Here is a 22,417-nt window from a genome sequence, read left to right on the forward strand (position 1 = left end):
GGTCGGGAATGTCTGTGGAGAAGGTGGAGGTCAGAATGTCTGTGGAGAAGGTGGAGGTCAGAATGTCTGTGGAGAACGTGGAGGCCGGGAATGTCTGTGGAGAAAGTGGACGTCAGGAATGTCTTTGGAGATGTGGAGGTCGGAATGTCTGTGGAGAAGGTGGAGGTCGGGAATGTCTGTGGATAAGGTGGAAGTCGGGAATGTCTGTGGAGAGGGTGTGAGTGAGTTTGTGTGTGTGTGAGAGAATGAGCCTGAGTGTCAGTCTGTGTGAGTGAGTCTGTGTGTGTCAGTGAATGAGTCTGTATGTGTGTAAGTGTGCGTGAGTAAATGTGTGTGTATGTGAGTCTGTGCGTGCTTGTGAGTGAATGAGTCAGTGTGTGAGTGATTGTGTGTATGCCTGTGTGTTTGAGTGAGTCTGTGTGTGTCTGTGTTTGAATGAGTCTGTGTGTTTGAGTGAGTCTGTGTGTGTCTGTGTTTGAATGAGTCTGTGTGTTTGAGTGAATTTGTGTGTTTGAATGAGTCTGTGTGTTTGAGTGAGTCTGTGTGTGTCTGTGTTTGAATGAGTCTGTGTGTTTGAGTGAATCTGTGTGTGTCTGTAATTGAGTGAGTCTGTGTGTTTGAGTGAGTCTGTGTGTGTGACTGAGTCTGTATATCTGTGAGTATGTGCATCTGTGAATAAGTGAGTCTGTTTATGAGTGAGTTTGTGTATGAGTGAGTCTGTGTATGAGTGAGGTTGTGTATGAGTGAGTCTGTGTGAGTATGTGAATCTATATGCATGAGGGGCTACTCCTTTCTTGTCAGAGTGTGTCAAATGGCTGCCGGTCTGTCAGACAAGCCTCATTATGCATTTTTGACCAAGAGCCCAGGCACCCATTAGACTGTTGAAACAGATGTGGCCCAGGGAAAACATTGCATGGTTGTCAGATCCAGTTCTCTGATCCATTCTGTCAATTGCACAATGTTTGATTACACAGGTCAAAGAGATTTCAAGTGCTTGTACCTTGAGCTATTGATAATTTAAAGTGTTTAGTTCAATAACAGTTTTATGAGTTATAGTGAAAAGGTTTTTTTAGAAAGTGGAAGGTTATTAATCAATTACTGTTTTATGAAACTTTTTTTCAGAACATCCTATGTCACCATATTATTAATTGGTCCAGTGCAGTGACATAGTGGGAATACGCATGGAAGAACCACAGACTGTCATGGAGGGTAAGAGAGGCTGAGGGATGGGTGGGTGGTACAGTTTGGCATGAGGGTCATGGGTAAGACCTTTTAAATTTACCTTTCAAAAGGTTCCCTCATCCAGAATTTGGTCCACGATACCTCTGAGGTGCCAAGAACCACAAATCGGTTAAAAGCTGGCCTGATTCCACAAACATTGGAAAGGATTAGGAGTTGTCTTACCCGCATGAAGCCAGCCAGGTTGGGTGTGCAAGCCAGCGCCACAGCACACCCTTAATCCATACCAGTGAAAATTGGGGGTGCCAGGAATGGGATTTGAGAATTTTGGAATCGGCTCTTGGCTACATTTTTACACGTCTATGGAGCCATGAAAATCCAGCCCATTGAATCAAGTGGCAGAATAAAGACATGAGACATGCAGGTTAGATCAGGATTGCAACAACCAGCACTCCAACCAACTGAACAGTGTCTCTGCTATTCCCATTTACATCCCAACATTGATTTCTTTACATGTCCCATTGCCACCTCCAGTTACCTTGCACAACATCCCTTTTGTCATTTAACCTTTATTGTCTTCCACCCTGCTGCAGACCTTCCATTTTATTCTTTCATCCCTTCCCGTTTCCCCTGCCTTTACACCTCCTTGAAACCTGTTACAACTCTAACTTGACCTGAAACACTAACCCTGGGGTAAGCCTTCCGGTCTTGTGTGGTGCCGGAATCATTGTGGGCGGGACAGGCAATTTCACAGACAATTGAAAGGTCCATTGACCTCAGACAAGAAATTCTGCTCCCAGGGCGGGAGTGCCCGGAAAATCCCGCTCCCTGTGTCTTTCTCTCCCTCTTCACTGTTCCTGCCTGACCTGCTGAATAATTCCAACATTTTCGGTTTCCATTTCCATTCATGAACAGCGTCTGGAACCTTTGTTAATTAAGTCATTTTATAACTAATTGTTTATTGACAGGTCTCAGACAGCATGTCTGCCCTTAATTTGGGAAATTGGTTCCCTAAGGAACTGCAATTGAAATTCTTTACTACATCAACCATTAATATTATCTAATGCACAACCTTTTTTAATTTGCCGGAGTGTTTGTGGTATTTTGTATCAACATGATAAAGTTAATAAAATGTCTGTCTGTTTTTGTGTGAATTGCTATTTCAATCTATTTTGTTTTGAAATAGAACTAACTGGTAAGGTATAGGTCAGCCCCAGATGATCATAGGCTGCTTTCCCCTTTGAGGGTAGAGCTGATAGGTGGTGATTTAACCTGAGAGGAAAGGTTGAGAAGGAGGGCCTTCATGAATAACGTCAGCTGGTAGAGGAATTTAACCCGTGCTGCTGGTCTTCCTTTGCATCATGAACCAGCTATCCAGCCAACTGAGCTAACCCAGACCCCAACTAATTGGCACCACAGGGGTGTAATAGTGCGAAATTGGCAAGAATAAATCAACTTCAATGTTCAGGTTACACTTACAGCACACAATGTTGATTTGTTCATGTTTTTAAACAGGTACTATCATTACTTTAGACAATCATAATGGTGCCCCAAATCAAAGAGCCAAGGCTGATGTGTTGCAGGTGCCCTCGGCCAACAATGTTAAGTGGATGATCACGCGTGATCTCCATACAAAGCCCTCACCACCACAGATGCCAATGTCCAAGCAATTCTGTTCACTTCAGAGGACGTGAAGTGCACTGGGCACAAAGGCTGTGGGCTATCTCTTGACAATGTTAACAGGGGCTGTTTTAGCACAGTGGGCTAAATCACTGGTTTGTAATACAGAATACATCCAGCAGCGTGGGTTCAGTTCCCGTACCAGCCTCCCCGAACAGGCACCGGAATGTGGCGATTAGGGGCTTTTCACAGTAACTTCATTGACAATAATACTTGTGACAATAAGTGATTATTATTATTAATTGGGTCTCCACCATGGCGGAGGCAGAAGAGACTCCCTCCACTGCGCATTCGCAGGAATGCCATCAGCGGCCACTAACGCTCTCGCGCATGCACCGCCCGGAGATGTCATTTCCACGCCAGCTGGCGGGGCACCAAAGGCCTTTCCTGCCAGCTGGCGGGGCGGAAATTTGTCTGGCACGGGCCTAGCCCCTTAAGGTTGGGGCCCGGCCCCCCAAGATGCGGAGCATTCCGCACCTTTGGGGCGGCACGATGCCCGAATGATTTGCGCCGTTTTGGGCGCCAGTCGGCGGACATCGCGCCGATACCGGAGAATTACGCCCCAGATTTCTGTTAAAATGGATCTCTGCCAGGTGGATTGGCCATGCTAAATTGCCCTTAGTGTCCAAAAGGGTTGTGTGGGGTTACAGGGATAGGATGGAAGTGTGGGCTTGGGTAGGGCGCTCTTTCGAAGGGCTGATGCAATCTCGATGGGCCGATTGGCCTCCTTCTGCACTGCAAATTCTATGATTCTATGAAACTAATTTCCAATAGTCACAGAAAACATTCACTTGTCCTTGGACAAATTGGAAAGAGTCCAAAATTAAGGTTGGGATAATAGTTTTAGTTTATTTTCAGAGCATTATATAAGTTTCTTTTTTCTGTTTTATTTTCATCTGCCAACATTTCTGTTACACCATTCCAATGGGACTGCCATTCTTCCTCAGAATATCTGTTGGAGCACGGAAATTTCCCTTTGAGAATTCTCCTATTTCTTTGCTTTTTGGAAGAAGAAAACAAATAGTATGAAGAAGTAGAATGAAGAAGGAGAGCAATGGAGCTGGTGCACGGCTGGTCAAACATCAGGGGTGCGCTTTAACCACTGCATTGCGCCCGGCGCGGATCTGGGCATGCCGGGTAAATAGCGGAAAAGGTGAAAATCGAGATTCCTGCCAGGAGCAAACTAGTTTGCAATTTACCCGTCCCGTTCCCGATGGAGTGTTCCGGACCTCGCCAAAAAATAGTCAGCATATTAACCCTCATTTGCATTCAATTCAATCTCATTAGCAAGATTAAATGCAGTGGCATCCTGGGATTTAACCAACTCCCCAGTAAGACAACATGCGGGCGTTGTTTAGCACTCCTTTTTAAAAATGTGAAGCTGGCGCAATGACTGCTGAGGGGGACTAAGGAGGTCAGAGCCATTTCCATTTTCTGGCATGCTGCTCAAAGGCACTGGAACTGCTGGCACAGTGCTCAGGGAGGGGTGGGGGGATCCCCTGAAGGATTTGGGCTTGGTCGGGGGACTGAAATGTTTTAGGTTGGGTGTCGCCCCTGGGCTAGGGAGGGTGAGGGGCTTTGCATCTGTGAGGCCTTCAAGCCATCTTTAAATATTGGGGAGACCCATAACAGGGGCAACCACAGTTGCAGCCTGTCTGTCCCACCAAACACTTCCAGGACAGAGCTGTTGTGAGAATAAACTAGCTCAGAATATAAGAACAGAATTTCATTCCTTTGACCGTGAGCAGCCTCCAGCTTCACAGTTGAAGGTATTGCAAATAAGAAATTGGCCTTGTTAGGTATGAAATTACTTCACACTCCCCAACTCTCAAGTGGCTTCTCGAGGGCACACGTGCCATGTCTCAGAGGATGCTTAGTGCACTGCATGTCAATCAAACTTTGAAGTCTGAACAGTGTGCCTGAACTCGAGGAGCATCAGCACCATAGAGGCAGCTGCCAACCATCAAACACTAAAGAGCCGGCCTCCAGCACTGCAAATCCTCTCGCGGCCAAAGGTTATGTCTGTGGATCAGGGGAGGGCACAAGAGCACGTTTCCGGCAGAGGCCTGAGGTCTGCTGATGTGGCCAGGAATGAGTGTGCAAAGCAAGGTTTGCCAGCACAACTGGATGGCATTCTGAGAGAAGGCAGGATAGGTCATTGATCTTAGAATTTACAGTGGAAAAGGAGGCCATTAGCCCATCGTGTCTGCACTGGTCCTTGGAAAGTGCACCCTACTTAAGCCCATGCTTCCACCCTATCCCCGTAACCCAGTAACCCCACCTAATCTTTTTGGACATGAAGGGCAATTTATCATGGCCAATCTACCTAACCTGCACATCTTTGGACTGTGGGAGGAAATCAGCGCACCCGGGGGAAACCCACGCAGACACGGGGAGAATGTGGAGACTCTGCACAGACCCAAGCCGGGATTAGAACCTGTGACCCTGGAGTCGTCAAGCAACTGTGCTAACCACTGTGCTACCATGCTGCCCCATTAGCTTGCTAAACACTACCTCCTTAATGATAATGATCGTTTCTAGGTCCTCACCTGCCATAGCCTCCTTGCCAACGATTATTGGCAAGTTATTTGTGTCTTCCACTGTGAAGACTGACACAAAATACCTGTTCAATGCCTAGGCCGTTTCCTCATTTCTTCCCCCTTCTAAATCTCTAAAGGACCAATGTTTACCTTAGCTACTCTTTTTTGTTTTATACATTTGTAGAAACCTTTGTTTTCTGTTCTTATATTCTGAGCTAGTTCATTCTCACAATCTATCTTACTTTTCTTTATAGCTTTTTTCATGGTTTCCTGGTGACCTATAAAAAATTCCCAATCCTCTAGTTTCCCACTAATCTTTGTCACTTTGAATGCAATTTCTTTCAGTTTGATACCCTCCTATATTTCCTCAGGTATCCATGGCTGATTATTCCTTTTCCCACAGTCCTTCCTTTTCATTAGTATATACTTTTTCTGAGCACTGTGAAAAATCGCTTTGAAAGTCCTCCACTGTTCCTCAATTGTCCCACCACAAAGTCTTTGCTCCCAATCTACCCTAGCCAACTTCTCCCTCATCCCATTGTAGTCTCCTTTGTTTAAGCACAAGACACTAGTATTGGATTTTAACTTCTCACGCTCCATCTGTATTTTAAATTCAACCATACTCTGATAGCCCTTCCAAGAAAATCCCTACCTGCGAGATCATTAATTATTCCTGTCTCATTACACAGGACCAGATATAGGATAGCTTGTTCCCTCGTAGGTTCCATTACATACTGTTTGAGGAAACTATTGCGGATACATTCTATGAACTCCTCCTCAAGACTGCCCTGACCGGCCTGGTTTGACCAATCGACATTTAGATTAAAATCCCCCATGATAATTGTCGTACCATTTTGACATGCATCAGTTATTTCTTTGTTTATTGCCCGCACTACCGGGATATTATTATTTGGTGGCCTATAGACTACGCCTATCAGCGACCTTTTCTCCTTACTTTTTCTAATTTCCATCCAAATGGATTCAACCTTTTTCTCCATAGAACCTATATCATCTCTCACTACCGCCCTGATGTCATCCTTAAATATCAGAGCTACACCACCTCTCTTACCTTCCTGTCTGTCCTTCCGAATATTCTGATACCCCTGTATATTTAACTCCCAGTTGTAACCATCCGGCAACCATGTCTCTGTAATGGCCACTAAATTATCCTGCTCGGCCCATCCTCATTTGCGATGATTTGTGCCATCAACTTATTTACCTTGTTTTGAATGCTATACAAGCATTGAGGTAAAGTGCCTTTATGCTAGTTTTAATACCTTCTTTTTGAATCCTAACACCTCCATTAATAACATCTCCTGAGTTCTTCTTCCCTTTAACTTTTTTTATAATTTTCTCTGTAATTGAACCCTCCGCCCCAAGTGCTGCTTTGCTTCTCATAAACCATTATTCTTCCCGTAGTTTCACCCACCCTTCTTCCCCACTTGTTAGTTTAAAGTCCTTGTGACCTCCCTATTTATTCTATCCATTCGAACACTGGTCCTGGTCAGTTCAGGTGAAGACCCAATGGTACAGACCCCTCCTGTTCCAATACTGATGCCAATTGGGGCCCATGAAAAGGAACCCCTCTTTCCCGCACAACTCCTTTAGCAACGTGTTTACTTCCCTAATTTTCTCATCCCTACGTCAATTTGCATGTGTCTCGGGTAGTAATCCGGAGATTATGACCGTAAGAGGACCTGTTCTTTAATTTTGTTCCTAGTGCCTGATAATCCCTCAACAGCTCCTCTTTCCTGGTCTTGCCTATATTGTTTGTCCTAATGTGGACCACAACAATGAATCCTCCCCCTTCCACTCCAGTATCCTTTCAAGCCGGTCAGAGATGTTCCTCACCCTGGCACCGGGCAGGCAACTTACCATGAGGGACTCTTGATCCTGTTTGGATTGGATTGGATTTGTTTATTGTCACGTGTGCCGAGGTACAGTGAAAAGTATTTTTCTGCGAGCAGTTCGTTAAGTCCATGAAAAGAAAAGAAAAGAAAATACATAATAGGGCAACACAAGGTACACACAATGTAACTAGATAACACCGATATCGGGTGAAGCATACAGGGGTGTAGTGTTAATGAGGTCAGTCCATAAGAGGGTCGTTTAGGAGTCTGCAAAAATTGGGGAAGAAGCTATTTTTGAGTCTGTTCATGCGTGTTCTCAGACTTCTGTATCTCCTGCCCGATGGAAGAAGTTGGAAGAGTGAGTAAGCCGGGTGGGAGGGATCTTTGATTATGCTGCCCGCTTTCCCCAGGCAGTGGGAGGTGTAGATGGAGTCAATGGATGGGAGGCAAGTTCGTGTGATGGACTGGGCTGTGTTCACGACTCTCTGAAGTTTCTTGCAGTCTTGGGCCAAGCAGTTGCCATACCAGGCTGTGATGCAGCCCGATAGGATGCTTTCTATGGTGCATCTGTAAATGTTCGTAAGAGTTGATGTGGACATGCCGAATTTCTTTAGTTTCCTGAGGAAGTATAGGCGTTATTGTGCTTTCTTGGTGGTAGCATCGCGTGGGTGGACCAGGAGAGTTATGGAGATGTGTACCCATAGGAATTTGAAACTGCTAACCATCTCCACCTCGGCCCCGTTGATACTGACAGGGGTGTGTACAGTACTTTGCTTCCTGAAATCAATGACCAGCTCTTTAGTTTTGCTGGCATTGAGGGATAGATTGTTGTCACTGCACCACTCCACTAGGTTCTCTATCTCTCTCCTGTTTACAAAGAATGCTATCAATCCCCCTAATTATAGAATCCCCTACAATTACCGCTTGTCTTTTTGCTCCCCCCGCTTGAATGGCCTCCTCTACCACGGTGCAGTGGTCAGCTAGTTCATCCTCCCTAGAGCTCTTTTCCTCATCCACCCAGGGAGCAAGTACCTCATAGGTGTTGGACAGGGTCAAGAGCTTGTCATGTGAGAATACCTTTAAGAAATGGGTGTTTAAGAAATGTACCTTTAAGAAATGGGTATTGGATTGGATTTGTTTATTGTCACGTGTACCGAGGTACAGTGAAAAGTATTTTTCTGTGAGCAGCTCAACAGATCATTAAATACATGGGAATAAAAGGGAATAAAAGAAAATACATAATAAGGCAACACGACATATACAATGTAACTACATAAGCACTGGCATTGGATGAAGCATACAGGGTGTAGTGTTAATGAGGTCAGTCCATAAGAGGGTCATTTAGGAGTCTGGTGACAGTGGGGAAGAAGCTGTTTTTGAGTCTGTTCGTGCGTGTTCTCAGACTTCTGTATCTCCTGCCCGATGGAAGAAGTTGGAAGAGTGAGTAAGCCGGGTGGGAGGGATCTTTGATTATGCTGACGCTTTCCCCAGGCAGCGGGAGGTGTAGATGGAGTCAATGGATGGGAGGCAGGTTCATGTGATGGACTGGGCGGTGTTCACGACTCTCTGAAGTTTCTTGCGGTCCTGGGCCGAGCAGTTGCCATACCAGGCTGTGATGCAGCCCGATAGGATGCTTTCTATGGTGCATTTGTAAAAGTTGGTAAGGGTTAATGTGGACATGCCGAATTTCCTTAGTTTCCTGAGGAAGTATAGGCGCTGTTGTGCTTTCTTGGTGGTAGCATCGACGTGGGTGGACCAGGACAGATTTTTGGAGATGTGCACCCCTAGGAATTTGAAACATCAGTGATGTCAGAGTGTGGGTGGAGCTGGGCTATCTGTCAGCTTTTTACTTTCATTTTTGAGCAGGGTGTGTTTTCGTTTCGTTTTCAGTGTTGGAGCTGAAGCCAGACCAAGCAGGTGCTATGCTGTTCTCTCTGCCATCAAAAGACCATCTCTTGATAATTTGTGAAATCAGAATTATAAATGTTCTCATTAGTGAATGTAAACCTAATGTGTTTCTGGTAAAAGGTGTTTTAAGTTGTATGGATGTTAAAAGGAAAGCTTAAAGGATTACTTAATGTTGTATTCTTTGGGGGTTATATTTGAATTCATGGTTGCTAAGATGTTCACTGTATGTTTTAAAAAGGTTAACTTGAGTTCATAGAATAAACATTGTTTTGCTTTAAAAAGTACTTTTCCATTTCTGCTATACCACACCTGTAGAGTGGGCCGTGTGCTCCCCGTACCACAATCTATTAAAAGTTGTGGGTCAGGTGAACTCCATGCTGCACTTTGGGGTTCTCTAAACCTTGGCCCATAACAAGCTGAGGCTCCTCCGATTCTAAATTCAGGATCCCTCTACCTGCCTCACTTGCAGTCACACCCTGCTGTCCCTGACCACTGACCATATTTGAGGTACTTAATCTATGAGGTTTGACTGCCTCTTGAAACAAAGTGTCCAAGTAACTCTCCCCCTCCGGGATATGCTGCAGTGTCTGAAGCGCAGACCTTCGCTCATGAGCTCTGAGCCGAAGTTCCTCGAGCAACCAACACTTGCTGCAGATGTGGACACTGCAGCTCACAATAGGATCAGCCAGCTCCCACATCATGCAGCTAAAGCACATCCCATTACTTAGTTAATTAATTAATTAATTTGTACTGTTCAATTTCAAATTGCATAGATTATCATAGAATTTACAGTGCACAAGGAGGCCATTCGGCCCATCGAGTCTGCCCCGGCTCTTGGAAAGAGCACCCCACCCAAGGCCAACACCTCCACCCTATCCCCATAACCCAGTAACCCACCCAACACTAAGGGCAATTTTGGACACTAAGGGCAATTTATCATGGCCAATCCACCTAACCTGCCCATCTTTGGACTGTGGGAGGAAACCGGAGCACCCGGAGGAAACCCACGCACACACGGGGAGGATGTGCAGACTCCGCACAGACAGTGACCCAAGCCGGAATCGAACCTGGGACCCTGGAGCTGTGAAGCAATTGTGCTATCCACAATGCTACCGTGCTGCCCGTTGGGCACATTTAGCACATTTAGATGATGGACAGCATGTGTCGCAGGGGATTCCGTCTCACTCCGTGCAGGAGGAGGACACCCTCTCCCAGTGGGTGTGGAGGTCACCGTTGCTCTGAACCTTCTGCCACATTCCAGGGCTCGAGTGGGGAACTGTGCGGCATTTCACAAGTTACAGCCCATAGTTGCATCCAGGAGGTCACAGATGCCCTGTATGCCCAGGTATCCGAATACATCACCTTTGAGTTGGACCAGGCACACCAAGATGCACGGGCTGCAGGATTTACTGCCATCACCAGGATGCCCCAGGTCCAGGGGGCAATCGATGGCACATATGTCGCCTTGCATGTGCCAGTGCAACATGCAGTGCCCTTTATTACCAGGAAGGGGTTCCACTCCCTGAATGTTCAGATTGCGTGTGGTCAGCACCTCCGTATTATGAATGTGTGTGCACGTAGCCAGTGAGCTTGACAGCTGCATCCTGGCACACTCAGAGATCCCTGACGTTTTCAAGGACAACCCCAGGATGATGGATTGCCTCTTGGACGACAAGGGGTACCCGCTGAGGTCCTGTCTGATGATGCTCGTGTGAAGGTCTGAGATCGAGACAGAGACCATAGATAATGAGACCCATGCTGCCACTCGGGCTGGTCAGTGAGCGGAGCATTGGGCTGCTCAAAATGAGGTTCCAGTGTCTGGACCGCTCTGGTGGTGCCCTGCAGAGGGTCTCCTGCTTTGTTGGTGATCTGTGGTGCCCTCCATAACCTCGCACAGCAGCAGGGTGACAAGCTGGAGGAGGAGGAGGAGGTACATGTGTTCCCCCTGCCTGCCTTCCCCTCTGCAGCAGCACCTTTCTAACTCTGGCCACCTTCCCTCCCCATATGAACAAAGTAATCCTTCCCTCAATCTCTCTGAAAAAAGCCTTTGGCAGGAAAATTGGCAGGCATTGAAAAATAAACAGAAATCGCGACAATACGTTCATTTTAACCGCCTGTACCCGACCCACCAGTGACAGAGGGAGACCATCCCACCTTGCCAGATCAGCTTTCACTCTCCCCACCAAACTAGAAATGTTGTACCTGCGGGCCCCCCCCACTCCCGGGCAACCTGCACCACCAGGTACCTAAAGTGAGTCCCTGCCCTACGGAATGGCAGCCCCTCCACCTCTGCCCCCACCCCCAGCTGAGACACCACAAAATACTCACTCTTGTCTAGATTTAGTTTGAACCCCGAGAAAGACCCAAACACCCGAAGCAGCTCCAATATTCCCCCTATTGACACACTTGGTTCCGACAGGTGTAACAGCAGGTCATCGGCATATAGGGACACCCTATGATCTATCCACCCCCCACGCTATTCCTTTCCATACCCCCAAACTTCTTAATGCGATGGCCAACGGCTCAATCGCGAGTACAAGCAGGGGGAACATAGGACATCCCTGCCTAGTCCCACGGTGGAGGGAAAAGTATCTCGAGCTGATGTTGTTTGTGCGGACACTCGCCCTCGGCTCCTTATATAATAGCTTTACCCAGTTCACAAATCTTGGTCCAATCCCAAAACGCTCCAGAACTGCCATCAAGTACCCCCATTCTACCCGGTCAAACGCCTTCTCAGCGTCCAGTGCCACAACCACCTCTGTTTCCTTCCCCTCTGCCGGTGCCATGACGACATTCAAAACTTCTAACGTTTGAAAAGAGCTGCCACCCTCTCACGAACCCAGTCTGATCTTCACCTATCACCTTCGGGAGGCACTCCTCCAGCCTACCCGCCAGTACCTTCGCCAATACTTTTGCGTCCACATTCAGAAGTGATATGGGCCTAAACGACCCACACTCGATCGGATCCTTATCTTTTTTTAGCAACAGGGAAATCGATGCCTGCCCCAAAGTTTGTGACAACACCCCCTTCCCTATCGTCTCTTCAAACATCCCCACCATCAGGGGTGCCAGTTTATCCTTGAATTGTTTATAATATTCCACCGGAAACCCATCCGGCCCTGCCACCTTCCCTGCCTGCATCCTCTCCTGCTCCACTATCGCTCCTTCTAATGTAGCCCTGTCCCCTCCCCTAACCTCGGGTACTCCAACCCATCTAGAAATTACTGCATCTCCTGGTCTCCCCCAGGTGGCTCTGACCTGTACAACCTCTCATAAACTTCCCCAAAAACCTTGTTAATCAGATCTGGAGCCACCACCAACTTCCCTGCCCTATCCCTCACCTGAACAGTTTCCCTTACCGCTGCTCCCTCCAGAGCTGACCTGCTAACACCTGCCTTATCTCCATGTTCATAAACCGCCCCCCTTGCTCGTCTCAGTTGGCGCACCGCCTTCCTGGTAGATAGTCGGTCAAAGCTCGCCTGTAGTTCCTTCCTCTTTTCCAACTTCGCTGGGTCCCCATCTTCTGCATAACTCCTATCTACCTCCAACATCTCATCTATTACCCTCTGCCACTCCAATCTCTCCTCTTTGTCCACCCTCGCCTTAAACAAAATCACCTCACCCCTAACCACCGCCTTTAGAGCCTCCCAAACAACTGCCTTCGACACCTCACCCGTACAGTTGAAACCTACATATTCCTCAATTACCTTTTGAATTTTGTCACAGAACCCTTGGTCCCCCATAAGTCCCACATCTAATTTCCACCCCGGCCTCTGCGCTACCCCCTTCTTCAGTACCATATCCACCCAATGCGGAGCATGATCTGACTCTGCAATTGCCGAGTATTTTGACCTCTTTACCCCAGCCAGCAAAGCCTTCCCCACCACAAAAAAGTCGATCTGCGAGTATACCGTATGGACTGCTGAGAAAAACGAGTACTCCCGTTCCCTCGGGTGCAGAAACCTCCAAGGGTCCACCTCTCCCATTTCCACCATTAGCCCAGCCAACGACTTCGCCCCCCCTGATGGGACCAGCGAGCGTGGCCGTGACCTGTCCAACCTTGGCTCCTGCACCAAGTTCCAGCCCCCCCCCCACTATCAGTTTGTGTGTGTCCAAGTCGGGGATGGCCCCAAACACCTTCTTTGCGAATCCCACATCGTCCCAATTGGGACCATATACACTTAACAGCGCCATTAACCTCCCCTCCAGCGCCCCTGTCACAATCACATATCCACGCCCCTGATCTGCCACCACCTTCTCCATCTGGAAGCGTACTCTTTTGCTGACCATTACCGCTACCCCTCGAGCCCTTCCGTCAAATCCAGAGTGAGCACCTGACTAACCCAGCCCTTTTTAAGTTTCACCTGGTCCTTCATCCTCAAGTGAGACTCCTGCAGCATTGCTACATCGGCTTTCAAACTTTTAAGATGAGCAATCACCCTTGACCTCTTGACCGGACCTCCTAACCCCCTCACGTTCCACGTGACTATCCTAACTGGGGGTCTCTCACCCCCCCCCCCCCCACCCTTCTTATCCACCATCATCATACCACTGGGCCTTGCCCCATGAGCCTGACCCGCCCCTATCCATTGTTAACATCAAATCCCTTCCCCCCCCTCCCAAATCCCCCCACCCCCGCCCCTACATTTCCTCTCGAAAAAATATCCCCCAGCTTCAATCCCTTCACCTCCCCCCTCGCTCGCCTCGTAGGCCCATCAAAACCTGCTAACCAGGATCAATGTCCGCAGCCCACCTCTCACCTCACCTCCTTTCACGAGCCAACTTTAGTTAGCTCACGCGGGTGGCTCCCCCCACCAAGGTATACCGTCCCCTCCCACCCAGTCCCAGAGAAAGAAAAAACAAAAACAACAATCCAACCCATACAATTCACTAAACTAAGATATAACCGTCGCAACACAGAATGCCACTCAACCCAACCAATAACCTGAACTCTGTGACAATGTGAAGTGAAGTAAATTACAATACCCGTCAGTAAAAAAGAAAGTTATAGCATTTATACATTTTCCAGCTCCCCAATCACAGTCCACAGTCTCTCTTCCAGCTCCGCTCCACACGCCTGTCCCAAGCCTTCTGCCCTCACAAACGCCTCAGCCGCCTCCGCTGTCTCGACATAAAAGTCTTTGGCATCAGCTTCGCCGGGTATACCATACCAAATCACACCCCCTTTTTGTACACTGCCGCCTTCACTCGCCCGAATGCCGCTCGTCTTTTTGCCAACTCCACCGTCAAGTCCTGGTAGATCCGAACTCCAACACCATCCCACTGCACCTCACGCTTCTGCTTCACCCAGCTTAACACCTTCTCCTTCATGCAGTACTTAAGGAAGCTGATAATTACTGCTCTTGGCAGCTCATTCACTTTGGGCTTCGGCCTTAATGACCGATGAGCTCGGTCCAACTCGTACTGGGAGGGGGTCTCAACCTCCACCATCAACTCTGCCAACTTCTTAGCGAAGTACTCTGTTGGCCTTGGGCCCTCTGTCCCTTCGGGCAAGCCCAAAATTCTCAGATTGTCATGCCTCGAGCGGTTCTCCAAGTCCTCGAGCTTTGCTCGGAGTCCTCTGTTGACGTCCACCATCCTCCGCAGCTCGTCCCCCACCGAGGTGAATTGGTCGCTGTGCTGCGTCACGGCCTCCTCCACTTCATTCATCTTCTCGCTCTGCTCTCTCACCTCAGCCGATGTCTTTGCCACAGCTACCCTCACCGGAGCAATTGCCTCCTCCACCAATAACTTCATTGCGACCGCCATCTCCTTCCTCAAAGCCTCCATGTGCCTTGCAAACTGCTTTTTCAGCTCCACCGCCATCACCTCGGTCACCTTCTCCACCGTAAGTAGTGCGGCCTGATGCACGATCAATTGTACAAAGACTCAGGTTGGATACAACTGTGGCTTTATTGCAGTAAGATGTGTGGCCTCCCACAGCAGCTGGCGAAATGGTTGCTGAAAAGAGGACACGCATATTTATACTTCTCCTACTGGGCGGAGCCAGCAGGCAGGGGCTACCGGTAAACCTGTAGTACAGGTCCTACCTTACATCACCTAATACAGGTGTAACAGTGGTTTACCACATTCACCCCCTGTTAAAAATGAGTCCGGCGGGGGGGGGGGGGGGGGGGGTGGAGAACTATATACAGGCTGGGAGCGACGTAACGGTGGTGGCGATGTCGATGCTGGCGACGTTGGTGCTGGCCTGATGTCGGGTGACCCCGGGAGCGTGCCAAAATCCTCTTCATCCTCTTGAATTTCCACCCCGGCCTCTGCGCTACCCCCTTCTCCAGCACCATATCCATCCGATGCGGAGGGGAAGGAGGGATGGTCCCGGTGGCACCGGGCCGGGGAAGTGTGTATGAGTGGAACCTGCTGGTGCCAGGTCCCTGAGGGAGACAGTATCCTGGCGGCCGTCGGGGTCTCCACATAGGCATACTGGGGGTTGGCATGGAGCAAGTGCACCCTTTCCACCAATGGGTCTGCCTTGTGGAGTCAGACGTGCCTACGGAGCAGGACCGGTCCTGGAGCTGCGAGCCAAGTCGGGAGCGACACCCCGGAAGTGGACTTCCTGGGGAAGGCAAAAAGACGTTCATGGGGTGTGTTATTCGTAGCGGTGCACAGTAGTGACCAGATGGAGTGTAGTGCATCAGGGAGGACCTCCTGCCAGCGAGAGGCTGGGAGGTTCCTGGACGGTAGGGCCAGTTGGACGGCCCTCCAAACCGTCCCGTTCTCCCTCTCTACCTGCCCGTTTCCCCGGGGGTTATAGCTGGTCGTCCTGCTGAAGGCGATACCCCTGCTGAGCAGGAACTGATGCAGCTCATCACTCATGAGTGAGGATCCCCTGTCACTGTGGACGTAGGCGGGGAAGCCGAACAGAGCGAAGATTGTGTTGAGGGCCTTGATGACGGTGGCAGACGTCATATCCGGGCATGGGATGGCGAAGGGGAACCTGGAGTACTCATCGACTACACTGAGAATATACGTGTTACGGTCGGTGGAGGGATGGGGCCCTTTGAAATCGACGCTGAGGCGTTCAAAGGGGCGGGAGGCTTTCACCAGGCACGCACGGTCCGGCCGGTAGAAGTGCGACTTGCACTCTGCATAGACCTTGCAGTCCCTGGTGACTGTCCGTACTTCCTCGACGGAGTAGGGCAGATTACGAGCCTTGACAAGATGGTACAACCGTGTGACCCCCGGGTGACAAAGGCTGTCATGTAGGGCCCGGAGTCGGTCTACTTGTGGCTGGCACATGTACCTCGGGATAGGGCGTCTGGGGGCTCGTTGAGTTTGCCGGGGCGATACAGAATCTCGTAATTACAGGTGGAGAGCTCGATTCTCCACCACAAGATTTTATCATTTTTGATCTTGCCCCGCTGCGTGTTGTTGAACATGAAGGCTACCAACCGTTGGTCATTGAGGAGAGTGAATCTCCTGCCAGCCAGGTAATGCCTCCAATGCTGCACAGCTTCAACAATAGTTGGGCCTCTTTTTCGCCGGATGAGTGCCGAATTTCTGAGGCATGAAGGGTGCAGGAAAAGAATGCCACGGGCCTGCCTGCCTGGTTGAGGGTGGCGGCAAGTGCGACGTCTGATTCGTCGCTTTCTACTTGGCAGTGTCTCGGCTACTGCGTGCATCCCGGCCTTGGCTATATCAGCTCACAACAAAGGCCTGTTGTGCTTCAGCCGTAAGGGGAAAGTGGGTGGACTGAATGAGTGGGCGGGCCTTGTCCGCGTAGTTTGGGACCCACTGGGTGTAGTAGGAGAAGAACCCCAGGCAGCGTTTGAGGGCCTTGGGGCAGTGGGGGAGGGGAAGCTCCATGAGAGGGCACATGCGGTCGGGATCAGGCCCCAGAACTCCGTTCTGGACCACATAGCCGAGGATGGCTAGGCGGGTTGTGCTGAACACGCACTTCTCCTTGTAGGTGAGGTTCAGGGGAGTGGCGGTGCGGAGGAATTTAGCAAGGTTGGCATCGTGGTCCTGCTGATCATGGCCGCAGATGGTGACATTGTCTAGGTACAGAAAGGTGGCTCGCAAACCGTACCGGTCGACCATTCGGTCCATCTCCCTTTGGAAGACCGAGACCCCGTTAGTGACGCCGAAGGGAACCCTGAGGAAGTGATAGAGACGACCGTCCGCCTCGAAAGCGGTGTATGGACGGTCGGATTTACGAATGGGGAGCTGGTGATAGGCAGATTTTAGGTCTATCGTTGAGAAGACCCGGTACTGTGCAATCTGATTGACCATATCAGATATGCGTGGGAGGGGGTATGCGTCGAGCTGCGTGTACCGATTGATGGTCTGGCTGTAGTCCACGACCATTCTGTGCTTCTCCCCAGTTTTAACGACTACCACTTGAGCTCTCCAGGGGCTGTTGCTGGCCTCGATGATGCCTTCCCGAAGCAGCCGCTGGACCTCGGACCTGATGAAGGTCTTGTCCTGGGTGCTGTACCGTCTGCTCCTGGTGGCGACGGGTTTGCAATCCGGGGTTAAATTGGCGAAGAGGGAGGGTGGGTCGACCTTTAGGGTTGCGAGGCCGCACACAGTGAGGGGTTGTAGGGGCCCGCCGAATTTGAGGGTGAGGCTCTGGAGATTGCACTGGAAGTCCAGGCCTAGTCGTAGTGCAGCGCAGAGATTAGGGAGGACGTAGAGGCGGAAGCCGCTGAATTCTACGCCCTGGACCGTGAGATTGACCGTGCAGAACCCCCGGATCGGGACGGAATGGGATCCGGAGGCCAGGGAGATTCTTTGATTGGCAGGGTGGACCACGAGGGAGCAGCGCCTTACCGTATCCGGGTGGATGAAGCTTTCGGTGCTCCCGGAGTCCAGCAGGCAAGAGGTCACGTGGCCGTTGATTTTCACCATAGTCGAAGCGGTGGCCAAGTTGTGTGGACGAGACTGGTCGGGCGTCATTGAGGCGAGCTGCGGTTGGTTGTCGCTGGTGTCGAAGATGGAGAGCGTGGGGGGCCCAGGTCGTGAAATGTTGTCGGTATCCATGCCCCATGGGGAAGACAAGATGGCGGCGCCTGAAGATCCTGCAGGGGACAAAATGGCGGCGCCCATGGGCCGCACGTTGCGGGGGCTGGACAAGATGGTGGCGCCCATGGGTCGCACGTTGCGGGGGCTGGACAAGATGGCGGCATCCATGGGCTGCACGTGGACTGCGGGGGGGAGATGGCGGCGCCCACTGGCCGCTCGCAGCCCCGCGAGCTGAAGATGGCAGCGCCCACCGGCCGGGCGTGGTCCGGGGAGGTGAAGATGGCGGCGCCCACTGGCCGCGCGTGGTCCGGGACGAAGATGGCGGCGCCCATTGTGTGTGGGTCAGGGGGAGGGGGCGAGAGCGGCATCTGCGCGGGCCTGGCACACTGCGGCGAAGTGGCCCTTTTTGCTGCAAGCTTTGCAAATGCAGTTCAGGCCGGGCAGCGTTGGGGTGGGTGCTTCTGCTGGCCGCAGAAGTAACATCGGGGACCCCCGGTGCGCGCGGATTGGCGCGTGGCGCAGGCGTATTGGCTGGGTAAAGCCCCAGCTGGGGCGGCCGTTTGTGGGGTCCATGAGGGATAGGAGGGGTGGGCCGCGCGGCCGGAGGGATAGGCCTGAGCATTATGTGAGGTGACCGCCATGGAGAGTGCTAGCTTCTTAGTCCCCGCTAGGTCGAGCGTGGCCCCTTCAAGAAGTCTTTGGCGAATGAGGTCCGACCCAATCCCCGTTACAAAAGCATCGCGCATAAGAAGGTTAGAGTGTTCGGTGGCCGTACAGTCACAGTCCCGGACGAGTGGGATTAGGGCCCGCCAGAAGTCTTCTACGGACTCACCAGGTAGTTGAGAGCGAGTGGCGAGTACGTGCCTGGCGAAGAGTACGTTCATTTTCTGTGCGTAGTTTTCTTTGAAAAGCGCCATGGCGTCCGCGTAGTTCGGGGCGTCCTGGATCAGCGGAAACATGCTGGAGCTCAACCTTGAGTACAGGATCTGTATCTTCTGAGCCTCCGTCAGAGCGGTGGTCGCTGAGTTGATATAGGCCTCGAAGCAGGCTAGCCAGTGATTAAAATCCTTTCTGGCGTTGCTCGATTGCGGATCCAGCTGCAGGCGAAATGGCTGCTGAATAGGGGACTTGCATATTTATACTCCTACTCGGCGGAGCCAGCAGGCAGGGCTACCGGCGAATCTGTAGTACAGGTCCTACCTTACATCACCTAATACAGGGGTAACAGTGGTTTACCACACGGCCCCACCATGCGGTCCGGCGTCCGCCATCTTGTCAGCACTTTTGCTGGTCCTCTCATTCAACGGCGAGCCCGCGTTTCCTCCTTTCCTCGACGCTACTTTCCACATCCTTTAACGACTTATTATTTTTCCTTTTTTTTCACCCTTCTTTCCTTCTTCAATCTTTTTTATTATTATGGAAAAACAAAAAAAATTTCCTTCAAAAAAAGACGAAGAAAAAACTTTCACTAAGTTTCTTTAAAACTTCTTTCTCTCCTTTTTTGTATTCCTCCAGAATTTCCCTGGGATCGGACTTCAGTCTTCTTACAACATTCTATGCAGGAGCCACCCAATGTGGGACATCCCACATACATGGCTTCGGGCCTGCCGCCTCGACCTCTGTTTGGCTCCGCCCCCGGCTGCTCCGACCTCCGTGCGCGCTGGGCCCGACGCCTCACCACCAGCCGCCCGACACCCGCGCGGGGTTCCTCGCCGGTTTTCAAATGGCCCCACTTGATACCCTGGACGGCCCCAAAGGCCGACAATAATCGGGGGGGGAGCGCGAAGAATCGGGGAAACCCCCAAAAGCGCTGCAAATAGTGGCCACCGGGGGGAGCTCCACTCGATGTGGCCGACCCGCTCGCAACCTCCACCGGAAGTCTGATAATGATCTTTTAAAAATAAATTTAAAATGCCCAATTCTTTTTCTTTCTAATTAAGGGGCAATTCAGCATGGCCAATCCAACTACCCTGCACATCCTTGGATTGTGGGGGCATGTCGAGGGGTTGAGTGTTATGATAGGTGTGTCCCCAGGATGTAGCCTGCTGCATTCTGCACCCTGTGACCTTTGATGCCATGGACTTCTTCTGGAGGGCCTGAAGCTGGAGGGCTCCGGCCAAATTACAGGTGCCACAGGCATCGCAGTGCCACCCTGTTCTGCCCGCTGGTTGTGAGATGCGCCAGAGTCAGGAGGGGTGGAAACAGAAGAGTGACCACCAGAGGCCTCTAAGTCATCTGGCTCTGCCAGTCCTGGTGGCTCTCCAATATCTGCACCATTGTGTTGGAGCCCTTAGCAATGCTCCTCAGTGACTGCGCCACGCTCTGCAGTGCTCGTCAATGGCCTCCCTGCATCAGGGACATGTTCCTCAGCGACTGGGACATGATGTCGAGGACCTCAACCATGGTTGTCACAGTCTGAAACATACCTTGTGTGCCGTGCCGCCACTCAGGACGCAGATGTAGTGCTCCATCTACTGCGGAGGCCACACCAGCAATGTTAGCGTCTGTGCCACGCATTGTCCGCATCATCTCCTGCGAACGTAGTTCGGTTAGCAATGATCCATTTTATTTAAATTCTCCCACCTTTTCTTGTGCACGTGCCTTCTTTGTTCATGAACCTGGGCAATCAGTGACTCCTCCAATCAGCTATGCACTGGCAGGAATTTCAATGACATCCCTCCTGAACCTCACGGCTCTGGCCTATCGTCGGCATCAGACCTGGGAGAAGCTTGTCCAGAGGCTCGGCATCTGACCGGGTCCCAGATGAGTCCCAGGGACTAGCTGCCGTCCAGATGTGTTTTGGGCTTCTGGAACGGATGGTCGCATCGATTGTGAAGATGCAGTCGCAAAGCCAGGGACTGCATGGAGGGTTGTCACCAAGCATCCACAGTTGCAGTTGGAGGATTCCAACCGTGTACAGGTGCAGGAGATGGTGCCAGCCAAGCATGCCACCCAGGCCAACACCGCACGGGTGGCATCCACAGTAGAGGCCCTGTGGACAAAAGTTTCGGCCATAGTCAAGATGTCGAAGGCCTGGGACAATCTGTGAGGGCAGAGGCTGAGGCTCAGGACAGGGCTGCCCTACACCACCTGGGACACTCGAGCAGCAGGCGGGCCCATCCGCACCCATCGCCCAGAGGATGGCCACCAGCGGGGACTGGGTCACAAGGCGGGAATCACAGCAGACCGCTCCAATCCTGATGTACTGCCTGGGATCCTCCTAGACATAGAACTAGGGCCTGTAAGGCCAGAAAGGTAGACACCAGTTAGGTTGGCAAGGGTGCAGAGCACAGTATACCGATAGGGGCTAGGGCACAAACCTGTATATATTTGTTCACATTAAACACATGTGCACAATGTTACAACCGGCCTCAGATGGGTGTGGGGAATGGGCTGGCCTGGTGCTAGCTGCAGAGGGGGTGCGGAGGAGGGGGGGAAATGGAAAGCCATTGTGGCTTTGCCCAGGGACCACAGTTCAGCCACCACTCACTACTCTGCTGTCCCCTCCCCCACCGTCCCCTCCTCCGCCACCCCAGGGGTCCGATGGGACAACGTGATGGAATGATCAGCTCCCATGCTGGGATCACCCAGGTGGACGATGGAAAGTGCTACCATGGGCAGCAGTCAAACATTGCTGAACGATGCAGAGCACCAGAGTGCATTGCAGAGCGGGTTGTCATCATCCTCCATCCCATGGGCCAGACCCACTGTTACTGCCAAACAAGGGCCCGCACCCCCTGGTGAGGCAGGTAGGAATCACTGAGGGGGCTGCAAGCTGGGAGATGAACCTGGAGGCAATCAGGGCGTCCCGTGCGCGCCGACCCTGGCGCACATGTTGTGTGGCCTCCCATGCTTGCCCGGGCCCCATGTCCTGCCCATCATCGTCCTTCCCTTCATCCTCCTCGAGGACTGGTGTTCATTCTCCTCCTCCAGCACATCGCCCCTCTGTGGAGCTCGGAGCAGGCCACCACAATGTGGGAGAATCTCCTAATGCTATCCTCGGCACCTGAACTGCATCTTCAGGATGCCGAAGCATCACTCGATCATGCCCTGGTCGCTGTGTGAGCATCGTTGTAACGGGTCTCTGCGTCAGCGTCATGTGGATAGGCGTCTGGATAGATGTCATCAGCCACGGCCGCAGCGGATAACCTCTGTCACCCAAGAGCCAACTGCCCCGCTGGATCGGGGGTGGGCAGAGGGGGTTGTGAGTGCGGTAAACAGCTGGCTTGTAAAGCAGAACAAGGCCAGCAGCGCGGGTTCAATTTCCGGACCAGC

The sequence above is a fragment of the Scyliorhinus torazame genome, chromosome 8 (genome assembly GCF_047496885.1).
Source record: "Scyliorhinus torazame isolate Kashiwa2021f chromosome 8, sScyTor2.1, whole genome shotgun sequence".
NCBI lineage: Eukaryota > Metazoa > Chordata > Chondrichthyes > Carcharhiniformes > Scyliorhinidae > Scyliorhinus > Scyliorhinus torazame.